Here is a 23,350-nt window from a genome sequence, read left to right as displayed (position 1 = left end):
GGCAGCCTGAAGGTTTCGATGGGAGGCAGCCCGAAGGTTTCGATGGGAGGCGGCCCAAGGCGGTGAGCAGCCCGTCCCTAGAGAGCGGGAGACCAGAGAGTGAGAACTGGCGCAGTGGATGAGACCACAATAGGCAGCCCAAAAAGGAGCCTGAGGCAGGCGACACGGATGTCAAAGTCAAGGTGGGGCATTCCCTGACTATCTTGTGAGTTCTCCCGAGGATATAGAGGGGGGTAGAGGAAATAACCCGGTGCCGCTGAGCACTGCAATAGGGGCTAGGCTGGGCCCCTGTAGGAAAGTGCCCTCTTTCTTGGCTTGGTTACCCCCATTTTCTGAATGTTGTCACAGTGTTTGATTGTGTTCACTAGGATACTTCTAGCCAGGACCCCGGTGATTTGCTCTCCTCTAAATTTGGTTACTAGAAACCTTTCTTACCGCAATTGGCATACTGGTCCCCCATATGAGCCCCTAGTATTTGGTACCTAGGTACCCAGGGCATTGGGGTTCCAGGGGATCCCTATGGGCTGCAACAGTTATTCTGCCACCCATAGGGAGCCCATGCAAAGGGTTCTGCAGGCCTGCTTTTGCAGTCTGCATGAACCAGGTGCATGCACTCGGTTTTACTACAGGTCACTGAACCACGTCATTGTAAGTCACCCATATGGTAGGCCCTCTCAGCCCAGAGGGCAGGGTGAAGGTATCTGTGTGTGTGAGGGCACCCCTGCAAACTCCTGCCCCATTTTACTGGACTTCATGAGTGCAGGACGCCATTTTATATGTGTACAGGACATAGGTCCCTACCTATGTCTGACTACATAATGGTAACTCCAAACCCAGGCATGTTTGGCATCAAACATGTTGGAATCATACCCCAGTACAGTTGCAAGTATTGGAAGTATGATCCCATGCACTCTGTGGGCTCTCTAGAGGACCCCCAATATTGCTACTACCAGTCTTATAGGGTTTTCCGGGAAGCCCAGCTGCTGCCACCCCTCAGAGAGTTTTTTGCCCTCCTGCTGCTTGATCTGAGCAAGCCCATGAAGGCAGAACAAAGGATTTCCTTTGGGAGAGGGAGGTAACACCCTCTCCCTTTAGAAATAGGTGTGACTGGCTTGGGAGGGGTAGCCTCCCCAAGCCACTGGTTTGCTTTGAAGGGCACATTTGGTAACCTCTGTGCATAAACCAGTTCATACCGGTTCAGGGACCCCCCCAATCCCTGCACTGGCACGAAACCTGACAATGGAAAGGGGAGTGACCACTCCCCTGACCATCACCACCCCAAGGGTGGGGCCCAGAGCTCCTCCAGAGGGTTCCTGGGTTCTGCCATCTTGATTACAAGGTTACCAGGGAGCTCTGGGAGCATCTGAGTGGCCTGGCCAGGCAGGTGACGTCAGAGGTGACGTCAGAGGCACACTCTGATAGGTAGTTACCTGCTTAGGTGACCAAGCCCCCTCTTTGGGCTATCTAGGATCTTCCTCTGGGGTGGGTCCTCAGATTCAGCTTGCAAAATTCCAGCAGGACTCCTCTGCAACCTCTGCTTCGATTTTTGGCCTCCGAAACAATGACTGGGCCCTCCAGGAACCTACAAGGTGCAGATTCACGAGTAAGACTCTTCTGCAACACTGTATCCAGAATTCCTGCCAGCTTTGCAACATTTACCTGACTGTGCATCCTCAGAAGACTGTAACTCTTCAGCCTGCGCAAGAAGGAGGAGGAACTTCCCTTGGGGTGAAGGTATCACTCCCCTGCATCCGCAGGTACATGTCTGCATCGACGACTGGCTGCGTGGATCTCCCCTCATCCTGAGTGGCATGGGTCCTGCATCTTGGGTGTTAGGCAGGAGGGGTCCCCTTGGTCCTCATTACCAGCTGTCGCACTTTGGTGGTCATAAGTCCTTTCCACTCCACGCAAGACAGTTCCCCGTAATCCGCGTCCTTTGCAGTTGCCAAGGCTTGTTTGCTTCACCTCCAAGGGGAACTTCAGGCAACGTGTAGCTCCAGCCCCCAGCACTCCCTCTTGCAACTCCTGGGCCTCTGTGTGTTCCTCTGTCAACGTGGGAGCAACTTCTGTGGTACTGCGTGGGCTGCTTCAGTGACTTCTGTGTCCCTATCCTGTGGGACACCTGTGGGTGCTGCCTCTGCTCCTGTGGGCCTTCTGCGATGTGGAGGATCCCCTGTGACGCCCCCTCCTGAGAAGAGTCCTCCTGGACCTTGATGGTCCCCAGCAGCACCTCTTTTCCTCCAACTGTGAATTTGTCTTTGCCGAGGCTTGTTGGAAGAAATCCTTCAACAACACCCATCTGCAATCCAGCTTCCAGCGTGGACCACCTTTTGAACTCATCAGGAACTCTTCTCCAGCTTCTGGGCTGCAGTGCTGACCTGTCTTCCTTCTTCGTCGACCAACTCCAAAAAGTACCTCTGGGTGGGTAGTATGTCCAACTTCCACTGGAATCCACAGACACTTCTGGACTTGGTCCCCTGTCTCCACAGGTCTCCATCTTTGGTAATCCATTGCTGGTTTCTTAAAGGTTGTTCTGGGTGTCCTCTTCTTCTTCTTTTCATCCTTTGGGGTGGTTTTGGGGAAATCCAGTGTTTTATTCCTGCATTTCTGGTCGCTGGGGGGGTACTGCATTACTTACCTGGGTTGTTTCCTAGTACTCCCATCTCCCCTCTACACGATTTACTTACCTAGGTGGGGGCCCTGTGTTCGCATTCCACTTTCTTAGTATATTGTTTGTGCTCCCCCTAGGGTTACTATTGCTCATTGCTATTTTACACTGCTTGATGACCTTTTTGTGCCTCTTACTGTTTATTTGTGTATATATATATATATATATATATATATATATATATATATATATATATATATATATATATATATATATATATATAGTGTATTCATTTACCTCCTATTGGAAGGTTGCCTCTCTAGTATTTTTTTATACTGTGTTCCAAAAAAATAAGTTACCTTTTCTCTGTACAACCAAGTATTTTCTTTCTTGTGTGTAAGTACTGTGTGACTCTAGTGGTAGTGTATGAGATTTGTGTGTCTCCGAAATAAGCCTTGGCTGCTCATCCACAGCTACCTCTAGAGAGCCTGGCTTTTAGACACTGCCTACACTTCACTGAGAGGGAATACATGGTCCTGGTATAAGGTGTAAGTACCATAGGTACCCACCACACAGCTTCCTACAGCCCCCTAGCCTGCACACTGGGGGGATGGAGGGGTGCCTGCCAGTGCCAGTCGGGGATATGCTTGACTGCACCCCTTCCCCAGATCTGTGGCAAAAAACCTGCCATATTAGATTAAACTGTGAACAGTGGCCAAGCAGACAGCTGAGGAAAATGGCGGCAGCAGTGTTGGGGCTGCTGTGTGAAATGGGACTGCTCGATGACCTCCCTGAACTGGAGGTTGTGGAGATCTGATGGGCTCCATGGGAGTGCCCCCGCCCCCAGAAATTGTGAAATTTTGAAGTTGCAGGCTGAAGCTTTGCCCTGGAGGCCACGCGAACAGAGAGGCATACAGCAAGCAGACACTGTGAGCACCAAACCAGCTGAAGGGGAGTAAACCTGTCCCACCCCCCAGTACTGGGGCCTGCTGTGCGCCCCTCCTCTGCGTGCCTACTATTTTCCAAGCAATTGGAGCTTGTGGGAACTGGAAACTGGGCTGAGGGCCTGGCAAGGCAGGCACCATCATCCTGCGGCCTGGGCCACACCTGTTTCTCCTCTCCCCTGGCCGGCGCCCCCCCCCACCTTAGACCCAGGGTGAAGTGGTAGGGCCTGTGCCATGGAGCCCACATGTAGACAACTGGGAGCTAACTCTCGTGCTGCTTAGGTTGAAGACCCTGGAGCAAGCGGGTCAGCTCCCCACCACACCAGACTTCAGCATTGATCCTGAGAAGATAAGCACTGTGCTGGGATGCCCATCAAGTCCAGTGCAGTGCCTTTGTGAGGCCTACAGGGACCAGATGAGATGGGCCAAAATAAAGCTCCTTAAGGCCAAGCTAAGATGGACAAGTACACAACACTGGTGAGGGGACTAAGGGAAGCCCCGACTGGAGATCAGGGTGCCGGAGCACCACCCCACAGGGACAATAACTCAGTCATCCTCCTGGCCATACAAGACTACAAAACTGCCTTGGAAACAAAGATAGGAGAGGTTAGCATAGACGTTGTCCTGCTGCGCCAGGACGTTCGCCAAGTGGTAGACTGGGTGACCGAAGCAGAAGGGAGAATATCACAGAGTCTGTCCTAGGAGGTGGCCTGCTTGACCCAGAGCACCAAAATGCTAAGTGATCAAGCAGAAGATGACGAAAATTGGGCCCGCCATAATAATCTCTTCATTATCGGCTTCCCAGAGGGAGCTGAGGGCTTGCCCCAGAGACATTCCTGGAGCAATGGATCAGTTTATGGTGTCCCCAGAAAGCGTGTCCTCCTGCTTCAGCTTTGAACGAGCCCACAGATCATTTGCCCAAAAGCCACCACCTGGGGCCCCGCCCACTGGTAGCCCACTTTACGAACTATAGAGACTGGGACGCTGTCCTGAGAGGAGCTATAGCAAAAGGCCAACTGCTATTCCAATTAGGGCAAATTATGATTTTGCTGACTACACTACATGGTCCAAACTCAACCCAAATCATATGATCAGGTGAAACGCAAACTGCATGCCATCCAGCTCTCCTACTGGCTACTCTACCGTGCCAAATTATGAGTCATTCATGACTCTAAGACCATGTTTTTGACACTCTCATAGAGGCCTGGACGTGGCTTATTGAACAGTGGCCCCTTACGCTGAATCGCCCACCGGGGTGATAGGCAAACAACCCACCCATGCCCCAGGACACAGACAAATGGGAGCGCAAAAGAAACAACATCCTAAATGATCATGTCAGAGACTGAAAGGAGCAGTGGGTGCTGAGACCCCCACAAGGTCCCACAGGCAGCGGCGGGCATGGCCTGTGACTGTGAGGGCCGCAGCCCCACCAAGTCCTGGCATGGGCTGAGAAACAAACCAGAACTGTAAATCTACACTTGACTAAAAACCTACTTCTAATCCTTCACACCAGCACCAATGTATCCTTCTACAATTTTGTCACATAGGGTGGGGAGAGTTGAGGGGTATGGGGTTTGTTTTTTCATTGCATTTACTTATTGCCTTCTATTGTCTGGTTGCTCACTGACACTATGTGTATCACCTGACCTGCTCCTGTTGCTGAGTGCAATACTTTGAGGTTGGACGACTGATCCCCTTGGAGCCCAGCCCAGTACTAGAGAGCCGACACCCCATGAGGGTACCCATTACCCCACAGCACTTTAAAAAATATGGGGGCACATTCAGTAATGACAGGAATGTCAATGGCCTGCTCGACCGGATTAAGAGGAGGCGGTAATACACTTTGGACAAAGATACCATCCCCACATCTAGTCACTCCAAGAAACTCACTTGCAGGGAGAAAACTGCCAATTCCTAGCCCACAAGGACTACAATTGGGTGTTTCACGCAGGTAACACATGGGACTCCCTGGGAGTGGCTATCCTCCTACATAAGGCTCTGCCCTAGCCTGATGACCAAGGCTTATACATAATCCTGGAGGACTCCATGGACTGACTCCAACCAAGTACCTCTGCCATATCGCATCTACTACTTAATTATCATTTTGCCAGAGTAGGGAACACACCAGGATAATGATGGCGATGGGGATTGCTTCCTCCCCCTTTCTACCCCTTCACTATGGTGAGTATCCCGAATCAAATTCAGGTGAAATCTGATTATGTGCTACGAAATCATAAAAGCACAACCTGTCATTAGACACCCTGACTCCAACCAAGTACCTCTGCCATATCGCATCTACCACTCCATTATCTTTTTGGTTCTGACTGTGATCCTATGCCAGCGTAGGGGACACACCAGGATAGTGATGGTGAGGGCCTCCTCCCCCCTTTCTGCACCCTCACTATACTGAGAATGCTTCCTCTTCGCCCACGCACCAATCTACATTAGCGAACCTCACGGACCTGATCACAGGCCGGTCCCTGGGGTGACTATTGTGGGTGGGGACTTCAATTATGTCATGGACCAATCTGATTGCACAGGCCCTGAGGAAGCCCTACAAGGCAAGGGAGGGGCCTTTCAGAGTGGTCGATGGAGCTGGGGCTCAGTGATTTGTGGAGGATCTAGAAACTGGGACAGCAGGAATACATATACACCTCGGCAGTCCACAGTTCGCCATCCTATATAGATACCTCTTCATACCAGCATCCAACCTCCTGCGTACTACGGGCTCCCAGATACTCCCTTGTGGGATCTCAAACCATGCCCTGGTGATGACCCAGTTGGGTGCCTCTCGGATGGGAGACCGCCCCATATGATGCTTCAATGCATGTTTCCTAGCCGATGAATAGTTCATTGAATATCTGACAGAGGAGCTGAAAAAAATCCTGACTCTAAATCAGGGCACTGTGGACGTGGCCGGAAACTCTGGGAGGCCTTTAAGGCCACCATGTGGGGGGCTGCCCGCTCCTACATGAGGGGCATGGACTGAGAGAAACAAAGCTGCATTGTAGACTTAGAAGCATCAATACAAGCGCAAGAATGAGAAGGTCCACACAGGATGACAGATTTAATGCAATGCCAACTAGAAGTGGACAGAACAACCCTGCACCAGTTCTGCATCGAGGAAGCACGCAAGTGCTGGGTGGCCTCCATGCAAAGGGCTTATGAGTGGGGAGTCAAATCTAGAAAAGTATTGGACTGGTTGGCCACAAAGGACACAGACATGAGAGTGATGCCTGGGATCACAGATGATGTGGGTGGGTTTTACAGTATTCACAGGGGATAGCCGCAGTGTATGCCCAATACTATGAAGTGCTTTATGCAGCCTGGGTGTGCCCGGACCGTGAGTCTTCAGCTCCCCTGGTCGATTACCTCCTGATGTTTCACCTGACTGAGACAGATAGGGAGGCCATAGAGCAGGCAATGACATTCAAGGAGATTGGGGAGGCCCTGATGGGCATAAACCCTTTGAAGAAACCAGGACCAGATGGCTATCCGATAGAATACTACCGCAAGCGCCAACCATACATCCTTCCACCCCTCCTGAACCTGTTTACCAAGGCGAGTACCAAGGACTCCTTCCCTGTTGACGTGGACTTGGTGATGCTGGTTGTCATACCCAAATTGGTCCGCCCGACCTGCTGTGCACCATACCGCCCCATCTCCCTCATCAACAATGAGGTCAGGATGTATGCTAAACTCCTGGCCACCTGCCTATTGTGGGTCATACCCCAGCTGGTCCACCCTGACCAATGCAGTTTTATATCAAGCTGCACCATTAGACACTGTATATGGAGGGTGCGCCTGGTACTGGCCTGCGTTAAAGACCTGGGAGGCCTAGTCGCACTCCTACTGATAGACTTTGCAAAGGCCTTTGACACCGTCTACTGGTCACATTTAGATGAGACCCTCAATAAGATGTGACTCTGGCCCAAGTTCAGAACCTATGTCAGAGTCCTTTATGTCACCCCTCAAGCTCGGGTGAATATTAACGGAGCACTGTCTCCTCAATTCCCCATCGGAGGGGGCACCAGACAGGGCTGTCCTCTCGCACTCCTCCTTTCCGCACTGGTCACTGAGCCATAGGCGGTATGGATCCGATGTGACGCTCAAGTATGGGGTTTCAACTGGGGACTGACAGCAGAGGAACAAATAGACCTCTATTCCGATGATGTGTTGCTGTTCCTCACCAGCCCAGCAGGCACTGGGGCCCGACTGATTCACATTCTGGATACTTGCGGGCCGAAGGTATCCAGAATGTGAATCAGTCAACATCTTTCTATTTTATTCACATAGAGTGACTAGTAAACAGCTATGCTGACATATTCCCAGGAACCACCTATCTTTAAGACATTGGAACTCTTGATTGCTGCTATGCTGTAAAAACATTTGTTAACTTTTCTCTCTAGCTCAATACCGTAGTCCAGAAATAAATTGAATGGGGGCTTGCAGACCTTGATAACTGAAGAGGTATGGCAATACTGCTGTTTGCAGGCTGGTGCCCTATTGCCTAATAATTCCCTACTTTTGCTATCTTCACAGAATATATATTATACCTTTAAGTATGTGGAAATGTAGATTTAGGGAAAATTGCACATGTTGAGAGTGGGAAGCAAGCTTTTCACATCTTGCATGGTTATGTCCACAATGTATGAATACTGGCAAAAAGTGGGCAACACTATCATCAATCGATTGTAGACTGCTCTGTTATCTTAGCAACTTGGATTTCATTGCTAGGATGGATAAAATTGACACAGAGCACAAATAGAGGCTAGTGACCATGACAATTTTGTTAGCTAGGGGGCAAGTGGCAGGGCATTGGGGTAAAGGCCATGCAGCTATGCACAGCTCATGTTTCCTAGATTGTATATACTGTGATGAACAATTAGAAATGTATGTGAAAATGCAACCCAGAGTTTCTCATCCTGGAGATCTGTAGGGGCGGCTGCGCCAGTGCTCAATGGCAACTGCTTATGTCACCGCTGGTAAATCACAAACAGTTAGTTCTTATACGTACGGTTAATGGCATATTCCTCTCCTTAGAATAGAACCAGGCACCAGACTGGATCCATCAAACATTCTCCACTGTAAGCTCAGGCACACCACTACCTGGTGCCCTGCAGCTCCATGCTGACTTCGCACTGCCCGAAACTGATGGAGCAGTGCTGCATATGAACACTCCCCATGAATTCCCTCACTTCAATGACAGGCTATTGGAGACAGGCTCGCTAGAGTCTGTTGTGGGCCATCTTCAGATAACAGCGAACCTCTTAGCGGTCACTATCAATGAGCTAACGTCCCACCTAACCCATTTGCAGCGGCTTCCCTCAATTGAAGCAATTGTGGACATAGCGGAGGTCAGGGCTTTCCCTCCACCATAATTAGTCCAGGACATTTGCCCTATGGTCCAGATGTATCAGGCTCAATCAGTTATGCAAAGTAGGCTCTGCAATCGAATTTTAAGGTCCAATTAGCCCAGCAATAAAGCAGACTGACCGATGCCATTCAGGTCTTGGAGGAGATGGCTTGGAGGAGAGGGCTGGAGGAATGCAGTCTTGTCTGCTCAAACTCAATTGGGTCTAGCGGTAGGCCCCTCTCTTCAGAGCTGATGGTGGTGATAGAAGCACGCTGGCTGGGCTAGGGAGGTCATTTGCAGGAAGGGGAAATCAGAGGACTCCGGTGTTTGCCAGAGGTCCAGGTCCACATCAGTCTGCTGTACTTGCAGGCCACTCACCTGGCTGTGAAGGCCTTCTTGCCATCCATCAAAGGGAGGCTGGTGCAAGCTCTCAGCAACAACACCAGGGCTATGTGGTACTGCAAAAAGCAGGATGCTGTGGGGACCTGAGTCCTGTGTCAGACGGCTATGCATTTCTGACGGTGCTTGGAGTGCCAGGGCACTTTTCTGATTGCAAACCACCTGACAGGGTCCCTTAATGCAGGAGTGGAAGAACCAAGCAGGCTGTGTCTGGTGGATAACAGGTGGTATCTACATCTCAAGGTTAAGCAGGGTTTCTTCTAACAATGGGGAGAACGCTTGCTAGATCTTCTTGCTACCATTGAGAATGCACTGTATAAAACATTTTGTGTGTTAGAGTTCCCTCAAGAAAACTTGTTAGGAGATGTGTTGCAGCTGGAATGAAACAATAGACTCCTATATGCCTTCTCACCCCTGACTGGAATTCAGAAAAGGATGAGGAATGATCATTCTCAAGTCATCCTAGTGGCTACGGATCGGGCCAGGAGAGGTACTTGGACCTTCTAGGCATGAGCATCTGTCCTCTGATTAGGCTACTACTTTGTGATAACCTCCTGTCTCAGCATTAGGGAAGGGTCCTTCACCCGAATCTATAATCCACACGTACATGCATGGAGATTGAGTGGCGACAACTGACTGTGTTTGATGTGCTGCATTAAATGGTGGATAACATCCTTGCTACCAGGAAACCTTCCACGAAATCCATTCATGCTGGACTTTGGGACCAATTTGTGGCCTTATGAGGCTTTTGCAACACTGACACCTTACAAGAAAAGCTGTTGGATATTGTCTTGTTTCTTTTATGTTTGGCTCAGCCCAGTCTTGCATTAGACACTATTAATGGTTATTTGATGACACTTTCTACTTTTCTCAAACCATCTGTCCTTGTTTAAATCACCTATTGTGATGAAATTTATTAAAGGTTTGACACATTTCGTTCCCAAGTTGTGATGGCACAAGTGTCATTCTTGCCAAAACTCATGCCTCTGTTCCGTTGGACAATCCATCACTCTGCCTGCATTCTTAACTCCCCCTCACCCATCAAAAGAGAAGGCGTGGTTCCAGCAACGGGGACCCCAAATGGATTTTAAGCTTTGACATTGATCATAACAAGAATCATCGAGTGAATGATCGGCTTTTTGTGGGATTCTCCACGGTGAAGAAAGACAGGGCTGTGAAGAAGTTGAATCTGGTATGCACTGGCCACAAAACATCCTCTAGTAGCTCTGAGAGCCCATGCCACTAGGAATAAGGCTACTAGCATGTGGATTTCTTGTCTTTCACATTTGCATGTGTGCAATGTGGGATCAGTGCATAAGTTTGCAAAGCACTTGCGTCTTCCCAGTCAGCTCCGGCAGGAAGGGTATTTCACCTACTTGGTCCTGCCAGAATATGTGCTCTGAGCTCCCTCCACAGACCCTCCACCTGGGTAGGTGACGATTTTGTATCCATTGCAAGGTGAGGTATCTGTAGTTGGAAGATTCCCTCACAAAGTCAAGTTACTTACCTTTGGTAACGTTCTTTCTTGTGGATACTCTATTTAAGCAGAGATTCTTCATTGTCCTCTCAAATTCCTGTACTGTGGAGTGGCCTCCTTTTGACATCTAAAAAAAGTCTCAAGTTAGTGATCAGCACACTGTTACCAATAGTTGTTCACACTCCTTAGGGTACAACAAGGGAAAAGACAAGAAACTGACATCAGCACGCAAGAATGGTTCTTTTATGCAGCTCTGCTTCATCAGTTCAGGGGCAGTGTGGTTTCAGCATGATACCACCTAACAGCATGCAGGAGCACTGATCTGGTGTAATACTTCTGGTTTCCAGTCTGATGCCTGGGAATATTCTAAGGTGAGAAATCTGCAGTGAGAGTATCTCCCAGAAAAAGCATTATGGAAGGTAAGTAACTTGTTCCTCTGGTTAACAAGTTTCCGTGGGGATTGGATGTAAGTAATACGAGACCGAAAATCCAAGATGCACTTCAGTATGAAGATGGAGTATTCTGACCATGGTAACAGAAAGCTCCATTGGTAATATCTGATGATGCACATATCAATAGGATGCAAAGTGGACATCAGGCATGCAATTAATAATGAAGATTCTGTGATGTGAATGTCAAATGTCCTTGTAACTGGGATTATCTCTGTTTTTTTTAAATAAAACGCAATAAATTAATGAAAAAGGTTATTTACCTTCGAAAACAGTCTTTCTTAATAATATTCTTATCTACCTGCACATTCATCACTGATCATGTAATTACCCGTTCGGGAAAAAAAACTGTACAATCATTTAATAAGTTGTCAAGTTAGTTGTTGCAATGCACCCGTAGGCTGAAATGACTCTTGTCCTGTCTCGAAAGATGCTGTAGAAAACAGAGAACTGGCGTCAGGGTGAAGGGGGTGTGTCGCTTTGGACCTCTGATGAAATTACTGTGGCTCCAATGCCGACATTTATTCTCAGTCAGCATACTCTGTCAGCCTCTGAGAGCGATTTCAGAAATTTCTCAGTCCAGATTATAGCCTGGGATATTCAAAGGTGAGGAATTAGAAGGCAGATAAAGTATCCACCAGAAAGATCATTACCAAAGGTAAGTAACTTTTTCATCAGCCATCCTCCAACCATTCCTGGGGTTCCCCCCGACACAAAAGGAAGGAGCCAGTACAAAGGAGACAAGTGGAGGAAATATATCCTAATGTCATCCTCAGAACAGATGTTTTAGCTCAGAGCTAAGCCCAGGCCTCCAGGGGCCACCATCTTAACCACAAGAAGGGAAGCAGCTGGGCACAAGCACCACCGGACATAGTGACACAGGTCCATTTTTTGACGACAAGGAAGAATAAAATCTTTGATATGTTCCAGATTGCATTACTTTTGAAGGGCATAAACTGTGGCTCTGCAGCTATATAGCAGCAGCAATGCTGAGATAGAGAAGGGACTTTTGCCAAGCCACAGCCTTCCTTTGTAAAATAAATAAATAAATAAATAAAAGACACACTGTACCAACGGGACGACTCATTTACAGTTATTTTCACTTGGAAAAATTCTAAGCACATTGTCAAAATGCTGGAAGAAGCCAACGTAGTCTTAGATGTTGACAACCAAACTTTTCAGGCAGAGGAACAAGTGGCCAGCCGATCTCACAAGGACACCAAATGACAGTGGCACACAGTACGTTGAGGCCTTAAAGGACTCTGCCCATTGAAAAAAGAGATCCAAAATGCCAAGCATGAAGCTCTGCATGAAGTTGAGAAGTTACAAAGGGGAGATCCTTCCCTAGACATAACCAGGACTGGTCTTTCAAAGGACCAAGGAAACCCAGTAAGCCCTGCATAGTAACAAGGAGAGCCAGTGGGCTCCAATGGAGGTGAGATGAGGGCTACATGGATGTTGGGAAGGGGACTCAAACCCTTGAAATCAATATTCCATTGGCAGAATGAGGGAGGGTGAACATAATGCTATCCCCTCGGAGGCCATTCCATTTTGGAAGATCTTGTGGTCCTTTGGGAGGAGAATGGGGAGGGGATAATATGGGGAAGTAAACTTGGTAGGGGTTGAAATGCGACAGACTTACACTTCACATGAAAGGTCTAGGAGTCACCAACAGATTTCAAACTGGGAAAAAGAGACTATGCTAAAGAGTTTGAAGCATATATAAAGACTGAGATGATTAGGGTCGTTCTCTGAGATGAGGCACAGTAATGTTAATGTAATAGTGTATTCTAAGGTGAAGCATTCACTGGAGGTCCCTTAATGCTAGAATTAGTAAAGTACATAAACAGAGAGATTCAGACAGATATTGTGAAGCGGTTTTCAGTTTTTTCTGAACTGAGCAAGAGAAGAAGTGTGCTCTAAAGGGAACAAGTTCAGAGGCAAGGGGGCCATAGTCAAGAATGCTCTGCCACCCAGCTTAGATTTGTTAAAACATCCAGACTCAGAAAACGTTGACTGGTGTCAGAAGGCTGAGAAGGAGCAGAGATACTGAGCAGGAAAATATAACACATTTTTCTTGCCAGAAACCAATGGGCTTCACCAAAATGCATTTGTGCAATTGTTTCTTTTTTTTTTAAATTAAACACTGATTTGACTGAAATACAGATATTACAGATGCCGAACTTCTTTCTACAGGCAACGTGCCACGGAAAATGTCTTCCGTGAAAACAACGGCTGCAGGACGTTTGTTTCTGGTGTCTGGGTCTAGCTAGGCACGGCTCAAAGTCATGCACAAATGCATCTTGGATGCACTTGAAAGCTATTAGGGAGTGGAAGGTAGAAATATACATTGTGGAGGACAAAAAAGCAAGGTAGGTTGCACGCTAAGGCCCATATTTATCCTTTTTTATCGCCGCATTTGCGTCATTTTTTGATGCAGAAACGGCGCAAACTTGCAAAATACAATTGGATTTTCGTCAAAAAGTGGCGCAAATCCGGCGCTAAAAAAGTGTAAATATGGGCCTAAGTATCGGACCTGCTCCAAGTCATGGACCAGCTTCCATTCGAGATCCCTGAGGCAAGTTTGAAGTTTGTCAATCTTCAGGCAAGTTGGAAGATGAAGTCCAAAGAAAAAATGTATCACTAGTACAAGAAGTTCAAGTGGAACTCTATCTCGCACCTTACAAGCTGGACGCACACCTCGTAGTCAACACACCAAGGTTTCTACTCCAGCACCATTCTCTGACATCGAGCCTGTTCCTAGGCCATCACTTAACCCGCAGCATATGAAAGCCTTCATAAAGGACATGATGCAACTGTTTAGGGCAATTCCTGCTGCCTCCTGAGCACACTCTGGGACTCTCAGTATTAGGGCGCCCCATTGGACTTCTGCCGGTAGATTCAGGCCCAGCTCCAACCCCACCCTGTGGTGCCTTCACCCACATAACTGCTGGTGCCAGCCCAGGCCTTTGCTCCAGAAGCCTCATTGGGGCCAACTGACCTGCTGACGATTCCAGTGACGCCAGCACCATATCGGATCCCGAAGCTGATCTGAAACTGGCTTCTGCCCTCACAAGACCTATGTCACTTTATGAATTTACCAAGGCAGAAATCTGAACCTTAGAAGATCCCTAGTCTCTTCCTCGACACAAGTACCACAGAAGGCTGGAACCTTTGTTTGGATCAGACCCTGATGACGTCTAGCTTCAAAATGTCCCTTATGACAAAGACAATGGTGGGGAGGTGGATACCTTACCCCGCCCCCCCCACTAGATGATGCTGGTCTTTACATAGATATGCTAAATGTCAGTAACTTGACACTTACCCAGGGACAGAATTGGACCATCAGGGTTTCCACAGAGAAGAGTGCCTCCTTTGCAGTAGAAGTCGTCAGAGTAACAGAAGTACTTGACTTAAAACTACTCAAAATAGAAATCAAGGCAGACCTTTTGACAGAGATATTACAGTCTGGGCCTGCAACCAGAGATGGAGAAGTGCCATGAGTGTTACTCTTGCTGTTTCTTGTTCCCTAAAACGGATTACAGGGCTCAAGTTGATTTTTATTCTGTGTCCTCTGAACAGCCTCTTGAGAAAGGACAAATTCATGATGTTGACTTTCGCCCAGGTCCTCTCTGCCCTGGATCCTGGGGGATTGGAATGGTTCTCTGGGCTTGCAAAATGTTCATCTGACCGCCCTGCAATACCATAGGTGCTACCTTTGGTTCTTGGTGATATCAGTGCATTTCCAATTCATCGTTCTTCCTTTCGGCCTCACCTTTATCACTCTGGTAGATTGTGATGGTGGTGTTCGTGGCCCATCTTTGCAGACCGGGGATACATGTATTTCTAGACCTCGATAACTGAATTCTAAAGGTGGGCTTACCACAGATAGTCACAAACAATGGTTACCCTTCTTTCTACCCTGGTGTTCTCCATCAGCAAGCTAATGTCTCACCTAACACCTGTAAAGAGGATCCCTTCTTGTCTGTTCTGGACACAGTGTGAATCAAGGTGCGTTGCCCTTGCAGCGAGTCCCAGACATTCAGGTTATTTTTTTTTTTAAACAGAATTTATTGAAAGGTTTTCATTATCTTCCATTTGCTTCAACAGATGAGGTTACAGTCATCACATGTTCATATTTGAATAAACAAAAATCCTGGTCAAAGGGATCTTCAGTAAGGCAATATCCGTCGTAATATACCTAACATTTACAACATCCTTCATCACCTTCCCTTCCCCTCCATGAGTCACATTCCATTAATTTTGTCAATTATAGGTGATACTGGTGTCTTATTCAATCCCCTCATTATATTGCTGCTGGTCGCTGAGTGTCGGGGTTAGTTAGTAGTGAGGAGCTCGAAATTGTAAGGATGGCGTTACCCATGGGTTATCCCTGCACCTTCAGTGTTGTGCGGAAGGGGGCGCCAGTGAGCCCTCCGGTGACGATGTATCGGAATGTTTGTCAGTGTCTTTCACCAAGGACTCTCATGCCCGTGCTACTTCCATTAATCGTAATCCCCTCCTGCCTTACTGACGGAGAACTGCAACCTTGTACCTTACCCTACTCTCATTCCCTACGCCACCTTTTGATAGGGGGGGCCTCTGGTGCCTTCCAATGTTGTGTGATTTCCCTCTATGCTAAGATAAAGGCTAGATCCTGGAACCTGTTGAGGCCTTTATTCCTGCAGTGTGTGGGAATCAACGAAGAATGCAATGGCCTAATGAGCATGGAATGTCCTTGGTATTGTGTCTGCCATTACTGTTGTGACCTCTTCCTAATCGACTTTCAGTAGAGGGCAATGTCACTGCATGTGTCTAAGTTCAACCCCTATTGCTCCAAATCTCGTACATGCCACCCTCACCATATGAAAGTATTCATTGAGGCGCCCTGGGGTGAGGTGCACCCTGCATAAAATGCAGTAGTGAACCATTTTAAATCGGGCATTCCTAGATATTTTTGGCACTTGTTCAGTATGGTAGGCCAACCATTTTCTGGTACAGGGATCCCCAGATCCTCCTCCCATTTTGTGTTTAAGTCCGCCAAAAGTTGGCACGTGTCTCCTCTTATTGCCCTGCAAAGACATGTAATTGCTTTAATAGTACCCACTGATGTGACAAGGTATTGACATGTGTTATGGGGAGCTGCTGTTGTCGTGCCCGGTTTTCCAATGGGTGCAAAAAGCTGTCGTCATAGCTCTGTGCAACAGGAAGTGCCCCTGTGGAAGATTGAACTCTGCTCGAAATTCCTCGAATGGATGGAGCTTGCTGGATTGGAAGAGGTCCCCTACTTTTGTTGCGCAGGCATCTGGCCAGTCCAAAAGTTTTTCCCAGAGTCCTCCATGAGTTAACGCCTTGAGTAAGTGAATGGGCAGAAGGAGGGAGTTTGGGACCTGTGTACGTGTCTTTTGTAAACAACGATGCCAGCAGCGTCGCAGTTCTTTGAGTTTGTTTGTGTCATTTACTGAGAGACTATGAGTCCTAAGGAGCATCTGGGGTAGTCTGGGGAGTTCGGGGACAAGCGGTCCCACTTCTCGGTCCAGGGACTGCCTATTTGGCAGCCACTGTGTGAGCCTCTGGAGCTCAGCTGCTTAGTAATAAAACTCAAACTGTCAGCCCCCAGTGATTTCCCGGTCACTGTAATTTAGAGAGGATCACTCGTGTACTGCCGGAACTCCTTAGAAATCTCATCATCATGGACTCCAGGTCCCGAAACAGTATCCAAGGTATCCACACAGGGAGCACCAAAAAATATACAGTAGGTCGGGGGAGCAATCATTTTCGGTAGTGAAATACTCCCAGCACTTGATAAGGGGAGTGTTCACCAGAATTCCGTGTTTGCCCTTAGGGATCTAATAGCTGAGTTTATGGTCCCATCTGGAACATCCTGCCAATCATGATAAACTTTCACCTCCAAGTAGATAAAGCAGTGAGGTTCCCACGTCAGCCCACCTAAACTTGTCAGTGGGTGGTCGTTTGCTCATATTGGAAACAAGTTGGATCCCAATGCACCCGTAGGCCTGAGTATGACCCAAACTGTTGCAGCATGTTTCTTGCCCCTAATAAATCCGTATTTGCAACTCTAAGGAATATTATAAGATCGTCGGCATATAGGGCTATATGATAATGGTCGTTCCTAGTTTGGATAACCTGATAGTCACTACCATCTCGAGCTTGGCTAGCCAATGGCTTCATTGCCAGGGCGAACAACAGGGGTGATAATGGGCACCCCTGCCTGGTCCCTCGGCCCACCTTATAACTGTCTGAAATGGTGCGCCTGTTCGGACTGTGGCAATGGGGCTGGAATAAAGTAAACAGGCCCACGCCAGGAAACCAGGGGCCATTCGGGACATTACCCCATAGAGATAGTCCCATTGGAGGCTATCAAAAGCCTTTTCTGTATCAACTGTGAATATTGCCGCATCTTCCCAACCGAGGGTTGTAGTTTCCATAACCGCCAAAAGCCATTGGATGTTGAGTGCAGTGTTTCTGCCAGGTATAAACCCAGCTTGGTCTGGGTGCACAAGTTTGGGCATAAGGCGGAGTAGCCTGGAGGCCAAGATCCCTCTAAGGATCTTGTAGTCTAGATTTAGCATAGGTAGAGGTCTGTAGTATTTGCAGTCATCAGTGGGTTTCCCAGGTTTTAGAAGGGGTACAATTAGTGCCTCTCGGGTGGAAGTTGGCATATGTCCTGCAGTCCTAGCTGCTTTATAAAGTTCTGCTAGCTTGGGGTCCAGTTTGGTGGCAAATGTTGCATAAAACTCTACAAAGAGCCCATCTGTTCTTGGAGGGGCAATGGCACGAGGAAGTCACGTAATGCCTCTGCATCCTGGTGTGTTAAACTCATGTAGGGATTAGAATAATATCTCATAAAACATTTATTAATGTCTGCCTGTCTGTAAACCCAAGCGCCTTCACTTGTGGTGAGTTCTAAGATGGACGAACCTCTTTTGGCTGAATTCACTAACCAGGCCAGCAGGGAGCCTGATTTATCACATTCTGCATGTGCCGATATAAATTGTTTATAATCAAAGCAACAAAGTCATTCTCTGTGACCTGCCACTATCTCTTTAACATCCTGCAACGTTTGTTGCAGTTCGCAGTGTCCCAGTGTGCTCTTATCGATCTGCCTCAGTTTTCGTTCCGCCTCCTCTATCTCTCATAATATGGTTCTCCTGATGCCAATTGATTCCAATATGTACCTGCACCTGACCACTACTTTGAAGGTGGCCCACTCCACCAAAGGAGAGGAGGCAGATGCACTATTATCTATGAAATACTGCCAGATGTGCTCCCCTATTGCTTTTCGGAACAGTGGGTCTTCTAATCATTCTGGCTTGAGTCACCAGGTTGGGATGCTTGGGATTGGTTGTTCCCATTCCAATTGCTTTAACACAGGATTGTGGTCTGATACTGTTTGGGTCAGATAATCTACGTCATGGACTGGGCCATGGATGTCAGGAGTGCAAAGTAATGCATCAAGACGTAGGTGTAGGTAATGTAATAAGAAAAAGAAGGAATAATCCCTTGTCTGCGGGTTTAGTCTTTGCCAAGTATCTAATAGTCCCTATTGGGATTGCCAATCCGCAAAAGTTTTGGACATTCTGAACACTGGGGAGTCTCTCAATGGGAGTTGGGAGTGGTCAACTTCAGGATCTGCTATGCAATTAAAGTCCCCACCAATGATAACCGCTTAGGTCAAGTAAGGAGAGAGTGCGATCGAGAAGGCTGCCAAAAAGGTTCCCTGATCCACATTTGGGACATATATACTAAGTAATGTTCTGTGTCGCCCCTCCAGACGGCACGTCACCACTACGTATCTCCCCTCTGGGTCAATCAGGTCACCTGTGTGCTGGATTGGGACCCCCGATCCGATCCAGATCAGTGTGCCTCTGGTGTATCCGAATATGTGGTGTAATAAGCTTGGCCCCACCACCTACGATGTAGTGCAGCTCCCTCCTTAGCTGTAAGATGCGTCTCCTGTAGTAAGGCCACGTGAATCCCCGTCTATTTAAATGGCAGAATACTTCATAGCGTTTGGTCATGGTGTGCACCCCCTTATGTTCCACATGAGTAGTTTATAAGTCATAGGCGCAGCCATGGTTATTGGTGGTGGTGTAGGGGAGCAAGGCACTCAGTCCAGTAAGGTGTATTGCTATGAGAAAAAGTGAGTGCTGACTCATTTTTCTCCCCGTTAACTAATAAACCAGAACAAACATTCCAACTCCCACTCCCCAGAACAAGCAGACACTGACGCCCCATTCAACCCAGCAAACATTCAACAATCGGCCATGATAGAACCCACGTATAACTTTGGTATAGGGGTAGTAGTAATCTCGTGCTCCCTGCCAAGTAACCCCTGCCCAGCAGTAAACCACAGGGTAATTTGTGCACCCAGAGGGTGAAACTTGCATCAAAACGTCTCCACTCTGGCAACTCTCTATGCAGACGTGTCAATAATATCAGCATGGGTTAGAGAGAATACATGGGTTAGATAATTTCATCAGATGTCACAGAGGTCACCACATGGAGATCTATTCTCGATTCTGCAGAGGAGCTGGACCTGCAACTCGAGTTTGAAGTGTACTCCATCTCTCCTTCCAGTGGCGAGTGGCGTCCAGTTCCGCTGTTGCAGATTGACGCCACTACTGCTATCACTCTTTGGCATTCTTTATATGCCTCCGCATCCATTGGAGCTGCCCTGGTAAAACGCTTAGTCTGTCGTTGGGAGCCAGCTCTGTGAGTGCAGTCTTTGTTGGATTGCCAAATTCGGTGTCCAGTCAGGCTGGTGATCGATCCAGGTCCAGACCTCTGTCAGGTCTGGAAAAATTGCATGCCTTCTTGGGATGCCACTCGTAATTTAGCAGAGTACAACATTGCATAGGGTATACCCATTTGGCAAAGCTTGTTTTTGGCTACCTAGAAAGTACATCGCTGTTTCTATACTTCACGTGAGACGTCTGGGAAGGTTTGGACCATGCTATTGTCAAATATGAGCACACCTCTCTTCTGGGCTTAGCTAAGTAGCCTGGCTACTACTGGGTGTGGACTACTGGTAGTGGCAGGGGCGCCAGGACTCTGTGTGCCCTCTTGAGGGCGAAGAAGAAGGGAATGCCCTCCGGCGCTACTGATAACTCAGACCCATTGTTCTAGATAGTCTACCACATTATTGACTTCAATTTGTTCAGGGATGCCCACCACTTGTATATTGTTTCTAAGTGATCTGTTTCTGCATCCTCTGCTCTTTGTTCCAGCGTTCAGATTTTCATCGCCATATTGTATAATTGAGTAGTCACCTCAGAAGGCTTTGGAGATATTTCGTTCAAGTCCATTTCAGCAGTGGTGACTCGCTCTGCTAAGCAGTGGGGGTTGTCACATAGTATACTCGTGTCACTCACCAGGGTGTCAATTTTAGGCTTAAGTACCTCGCGTGAGATTGTGCTTGCCTGAAGCATATCCTGAAGGGTGGGGGTCCACATGGGCATTTCGTTTCCCTCACCTCACAGGGTTTTCCCCTCTCCTTCAGTACTCTCTCCCCCAGTTTCCTGATCTTTTTTTCCCGGGAGGTTTTCCCCACGTTTTCAAGTAGCCAAGGAATCTCGCTGTCTATTGTGTGTGGTGTGCTGTCTCTGAGAGTTGCAAGCGGTAGAAGGCACCCCGTCAGTAGTGCTATCAGTTGCAGGAGATGGCCGAGTTGCGGTTTAGCAAAGGCAAAGGGAAAGGAATGTTGCATGTTCGTCCCTCTCTAGTAAATTCTAGTTCTGCAACATGTACCTTGCAATTTTCGTTAACTGGTAGAATTATGTCAGCAGGTCTGAACTGGACACCCTCCTCCACTTTGTTGATTACTATGGTGGTCCTGTTCAGTAAGTGTGATGTTTCCCTTAGTGGTGGTGCAGCAGTGCACCAAACACTTTGCATACACACTTGGCTGTAGAACCTGCTTCTATAGAGGTCCACCATCTGACTCTTATTTAGGATAATGATGTCAGTAATACCTTATTCCCTGGATCTTAACAGTTAGTTGCAAGTGGCATTAATAAAATGCCTCCCTTATCAGTGTATTACTGGTTCTCAGCGTTCTGGGCCCAGCAGCAACTCCCTCGACATTCTGTGGTCCTCGGAAGTGTCCTCCATGCCTCCCATTGTAGCGGCTGGTGCGGCAGCTGTAGGGGGCCCAACTCACTGCAGCAGGCTAGAATGGGCTCCCACCCTACCCCTCCCGACCACCAATTACAGTCGGGAAGGCTCCACAGGGCCTTCAAGCAGCGTGCTGGGCCGGCATGAAGGCAACAATCGACATCCGGCAGCCGCACCGCACCACATTCATCGTTCTGGGACTTCTTGGGCTGATTCCGAGCAGCAGAGGCGACAGCCGCTAGTCACTCAGTGTATGCCACTCCACAATTGTCGGTGCAGGTGCTTTCTCCTCTGATAAACTGCTAGGGTAAGCCACCCAGGTCAAAGGAGGCCGTTATTGGTCTGGGCTATTTTTCTCGGCCCTCCAACACCATTTTGAGGTCACCACTCATGGTGCTGTCCTTCAGTGATTTCTGCCTCTTTAATTCAGCTGGTTCCCACCAGTACTTATAATGATATGGTGCACATTGGTGGGCTATTTGCTTTCATTTGAAGCCCCCGGAGCCCTTAGGTGGTGACTGGATGGTGCTAGATGGGGGTTTTGGCAGCAGGAGCTGTGTAGGCTTTGTCTCATGTCATCGTTGTAAGGCCACCTCCCCCCGTACATTCAGGTTATGATCCCCATATTTTGAGCTCCATCCTGGATTCCAGAGCAGACACTACCTCATAATGAAAGAGAAAGCCCCAGCACTTAAGTGGTGGCAAATGGCTGCAAACCTGCTCTGCATCAGGCTGTTCACCCTACCTCACCCACTGCTCACAGTAGTGAAGGATGCATTGTCTCTGGGATGGGGCACCCATTCGGGAGAAGTGGAGATCAGGGGCCTCTGGTCCCCAGTGGAACTCCATAGGAAAGGTCTGGAGCTATGCACTGTTCAATTCGTGTTGAAGACCTTCCTCTCATTTATCAAGTGGAAGCCGGTTTAGGTCTTGATGCACAATGCAACCGCCATGTGGTACGGCAACAATTATGGCAGTGTCAGGCCCTTGACCCAATGTCCAGAGGCACTGTACCTCTGGAAACGGCAAGACCTACAGAGAATCTCCTCCCTATCCAATCGTTTAGTAGGCTCACTAAACACCAGGGCAGGCAAACTTAGTAAACGTCAGCTGGCGGTCGATAATGACATATTTGCTTAATGGGGCATGCATTGGGAGAATATGAAGTGTACATTTACTGCACACTGGAGTTCCTACTAGGATGCTGCCAGAGAGACGCTTTCCTCCTGCAGAGGAGCACAGTTCTTCTGTATGTCTTCCTCCTGCTATACTTCTTGCCCAGAATTCTGAAAAAGATCAGGAAGGTCCAGGCTCGGATCATCTTATTAGCCAAGGATTGGGCCAGGAGAGTGTGGTATTCTGATCTGTTGAGCTTTATCATTTGCTCCCTGATCTGTCTAGCCCCTCAGGACGACCACCTGTCTCAGTAAAAGGGGAGTGTCTTAGTCCTAAATCTCCACAACCTTCGGCCTTTCTATATTTGCCTGACCAACCTGCATTTTTCAAGTCACTAGTTGTGATATATTTTTTGAAGTACTTGCATGTATGTTCCCATGACATCTTTCAATATGTCTCAATGGTACTTTAATGTAGCCCTCACATTTCTACTGTACATGCCTTTCTTTGAGCGCCTTGGCTGCCTCTACAGCGTATTCAATAGTAGCTAAGTGGCAGACCTGGCACAGATCCTGGAAGGTGGATGTGGCCCGAAAGGGTCTACTGATGAAGATTCCTATCACAGGGACAAACTTTTTTAGACGTCTGCCAATCGATATGGTGAAGAAATCAGCTGAGGATAGAAAACTGATGGCACCTACAAAACCATCAAAAGGCAGTTCTTTGGAAACAAGAGAGCCTTTGGTTTAATATGAGAGCCTAAAGCAGCAAACCATCCCTTTCGAGTAAGGGGAGTGGACACAGCTGGGGATTCCCTCATTCAGAAAAAAAACCAGTCCCAGCAGAGTGTGGGAGCAACCCAAC

This window comes from Pleurodeles waltl, chromosome 3_1, assembly GCF_031143425.1.
Source record: "Pleurodeles waltl isolate 20211129_DDA chromosome 3_1, aPleWal1.hap1.20221129, whole genome shotgun sequence".
NCBI classification, from domain to species: domain Eukaryota; kingdom Metazoa; phylum Chordata; class Amphibia; order Caudata; family Salamandridae; genus Pleurodeles; species Pleurodeles waltl.
The sequence above is the reverse complement of the archived record's forward strand: the minus strand, read 5'-3'. Positions refer to the sequence as shown.